At 48.2% G+C, this 4,105-nt stretch overlaps 1 pseudogene; it reads left to right on the top strand.

The window, feature by feature from the left end:
• The first annotated feature begins 3,281 nt into the window (after nucleotides 1-3,281).
• Nucleotides 3,282-3,401, top strand: LOC136661725 (5S ribosomal RNA; annotated as a pseudogene).
• The last annotated feature ends 704 nt before the right edge of the window (nucleotides 3,402-4,105 follow it).

Here is a 4,105-nt window from a genome sequence, read left to right as displayed (position 1 = left end):
CCCTCACTCCTTTTCAAAACAATGTTGTACACAAGACTGATCAGGCAACCCTGGTGTCAGTCACAGTCTGTATTTCTAAGGGAGGAATATGCATTTCTTAGCCTTGGGAAGTCTTTGCAACAATAATTTCCCAGAAAAGCCCTTGAGCAAGAGTTAAAATTTAGCCTTGTGGCTGTGGCATTGCTAGGGAGGTGCAGGGGGGTGCAGGCCGCACCGAGTGATGCACACTGGGGGGGTGATGTGCTAAAATCGCGGTGGTTAGGAGTAACCCCATCATATTATATACCGTTGGATGTGGAATTTTGAGCGGAATGCAATGCAGAAAACCAGAGTGAAATGTCTCCTTTCTATCAAAAGTTATGGCCAAAAAACCAGAGAACCAAAAATGCATGGAGCCCTATAGAAAGTAAAAGTGAGCCGTATTGCGTGTTTACTCGTGAGTAGGCAAACTTGCCTTAGTCCGTCAGAAAGGGCAGGCTGAGAGGAATCCAACGACACCACAATGATCCTGATCCAATGAAGGCAGCCCCCCAAAACACCTGAGAAGGAAGTCCCTCCCTCCAAGCAGATGAATGTATTGAGCCCTATGGAAAGCAAAACTAAGCCTCACAGTTGTGTTTACTCACAAGTAAGCAAACAGAAGATCAGGTGAAGGAGAGTGCAAGGCTACCAAAATGGTCCTGATCCTATGCACTTGGAGCTAAACAAGTGCTCCAGAAGGCAGCCTCCCCCCCCACTAAAAAGGATCAAAACAGAGGCTTCAGCTGATGAGGTGAATTTTTTTGAGACTTGCAAAGCCAGGTGGATCCTGACAGTGATCTGGTTTAAACAGAAGCTCTTAAATTGAACTGGGCAATGGGGAGGGCTGAAAACCTTACTGGTTTTGGAGGGTGGGGTGTTATTGCAGGCAGGCTACAGAGGAAATTCACTTGGTGGAACAGGGTTGGCTTCTGTTTATTTAATTATTTGTTTCACTTTAATTATTTATACTTATTTATTTTAATTTGCCTGATGGTGTGACTTCCACCATGACATCGCTTCCAGTGGGTCCTGGACAGATTGTCATTCTGAAAAGTGGTCCCAGTGCTAAAAGTCTGAGAACTGCTGCAATAAGTTGTTAGTAAGTTGACACCCTTGGGGGTGTGTGTGTGTGTGTGTGTGTGTGTGTGTGTGTGTGTGTGTGTGTGTGTGTGACACCACTAGTGACTAAAATCACAGTTTGGAGGAATAATTTCATCATGTTATATATCAATCAATGCGTAATTTCATGCAGCATGTGTTCTATCTTTGTTCTATCAAAAGGTACAGCCAAAAAACCAGTGGGGGTGGAGTGATGGTACATCACCATGCTCACCCCACCTGGGGTGTTGCCCCGTCCACTGCATGGGGGGTGATGCGCTGGCATCCTGCACCAGGTGACATGAACCCTAGTGATGCCACTGCCTTGTGGTACCCTACCCTATTCCAGGAAGGCAGGAGAGATGCAGCAGCTCTGGCCAGCCATTGGGGTGATTTTTTCCCCCTGCAAACTAATCAGGGAGGGGGCTCTCATCTGAAGAAAACCTAATTCATCACCTCTCACTAATTCTCTGCCTTAATCCTTTCCAAAGCCCTGATTAGCAGCATAGGGGGAAAATATATGGGCACACAGCATACTCTCCCCTTTGCTGAATGCAGTTTATTTCTGAGCTGGCACTATAAAAGTCGCTCAGCCATAGCGACACACACTGCTAGTTAACACAGCACTATATTAAATGTCCAACCGCTGTGTTAATTCTGCTTGCAACTAACTGCAAGAAACATTGACCTCAGCAGTGCTCAAGGGCGCTGGTGTGGAGTACCTTTGCTTGATCTAAGCCTGGGAACTGAAGACATTAATGTAACATAATTTATTTGTAGATCATTTTGGTATCTCTCTCTCTCTCTCTCTCTCTCTCCAAGGAGCTCCAGGTGTTGCACATGGCTCCTTCCTTATGTGTAGGTGAGGCTGAGAGAGAGAGAGAAAGAGAGAGAGAGAGTGACCCAAGGTCACCCAGAAAACTTCATGGCTGAGTAAAGATTGGAACCTGGATTTTAGGATAGATGGCAAGATGTTGTTGGCAACCTTCAGTCTCGAAAGACTCTGGTATCGTGCTCTGAAAGGTGGTTCTGGCACAGCGTCTAGTGTGGCTGAAAAGGCCAATTCGGGAGTGACAATCCCTTCCACACCGGGAGCAAGTGCAGTCTGTCCCTGGTCTGTCTCCCTGGCTATGGGCCTTCCTTTTTTGCCTCTTTGCCTCAGACTGTTGGCCAAGTGTCTCTTCAAACTGGGAAAGGCCATGCTGCACTGCCTGTCTCCAAGCAGGCCGCTCAGAGTCCAGGGTTTCCCACTTGTTGAGGTCCACTCCTAAGGCCTTCAGATCCCTCTTGCAGATGTCCTTGCCTCTGATAGATGGCAAGAACAGAAGCATGTATCGGCTGTCTCTCCAATTTGGTTCACTTCTTTGAGAAAACAACCTTTTCAAAGGTTGAGGATGGAGAATTGAAAGGACACCCCCCCCCCCAGAAGGAAAAGAATCTCTCTGTTCTTTTCTGGTGCCATAGAGTTTCAGTACTGGAGAAGTCCTGAGCATGTGTGCAAGGGCTGCTTTTCTGCCTCTGCAGCCCTGTAACAGGACAAGCTGTACCTATTCTCCTTTAGTACACAAAAGGGTACAACAGGGATGCCTTCTGAGCTGCAGGTGGCAGAGTTGAGGATGATGCTTGCAATGTTGATTGACCACATTAAGCTCTCAGTGGCTGCCCTCCTTTAAGGTGAAAGGACACAAGATCAATGTCAGAGCTGACTGTGACTTGTTAAGGGGCAAACTGGCTGGGAGGAAGCCTTGGAGCCCAGAACGACTGCCTTTTGGAGCTGGCTAACTTTTTGTATGCAAAATGAAAAAAAAAAAAATCCATCAATTCCAGCAGACCTGAAACAGAAGCCTCATGCTGTGATGGTGTATGGCTGTTAAACCACCTGGGGAAAGAGTTGTACTCTTGCTCCTGGAAAGGTGGCCAGTCTTTAACACTGAATGGAAAGAGAGGAAGGAATAGGAAAAGGAAGACAGGAGGGTTGTGGGCTATGTACTACCCTCCTATCCTCCAGTTATGCTTCTGCTCCCTTCTCTTCTTCCTTATCAAAGCCATAGAGTGGAACAAGAAGGTGTGGGGGAGGCAGGCAGATCAATCAATTGCCGGACTTGATAGCCAACCCCATATCCATGTTCAGTGGGTACTCTTTATCCTCGGGTTTGGAACCCATATACAGCAACTGTTACCCTGCACGTGCCTGATCTTGTCTGATCTCGGAAGCTAAGCAGGGTCAGGCCTGGTTAGTACTTGGATGGGAGACCGCCTGGGAATACCGGGTGCTGTAGGCTTCTACCATGATCTCGGAAGCTAAGCAGTGTCAGGCCTGGTTAGTACTTGGATGGGAGACCACCTGGGAATACTAGGTGCTGTAGGCTTATACCATAGTCTTTCGAGACTGAAGGTTGCCAACCATTTTTTTTTTGGAACCCATGGGTTTGACTCATGCAAATTCTGGGCCTTGCTCAAGGGCCTTACCTGACCTCCCAGATGCAACTGGAAGCAACTTCCAGCCAGGTCTGAAGAGCATCCTTATGCCTGGGGGCGAGGCTGTGCCTCCTTGGACCTCAGAAGGATTCCCTAGCTCTTAGAAAGGCACTTCCAGTTTTCATGGAAACCGGAAGTGCCTTTCTAAGGAGCCAGTCCTATCCAACTTTCCAGCACCGGTGCAGCTGCAATGCAGCCCCTAGAAAAGGGAACAAATGTACCTTGTAGAGGCCTCCATTACCCTCCCACTACAGGATGCCATGCACACCCCATTGGCACCACTACCACTAGGTCTGGAAAGTCGGATAGGATTTGATCGTGTCCTCTGGGAGCCCTTCTAAGGTGTAGGCGACCCGTGCATGGCCTCCCACATCTCAGAAGACCTCTGGACTCAACTGGTCATGTCCACAGGTCCTCTGATAGCCCCCATCCATGGATTCCATTATCCATGGTATCCACGGGGGTGAGTGCAGAAGGTCCAGGAATTGATCCCCCACGGCCATTGTGG

This window comes from Tiliqua scincoides, chromosome 10 (assembly GCF_035046505.1).
Source record: "Tiliqua scincoides isolate rTilSci1 chromosome 10, rTilSci1.hap2, whole genome shotgun sequence".
Lineage (NCBI taxonomy): Eukaryota > Metazoa > Chordata > Lepidosauria > Squamata > Scincidae > Tiliqua > Tiliqua scincoides.
Note: the sequence above shows the minus strand (reverse complement) of the source record. Positions and strands in the feature narration are given on the sequence as shown.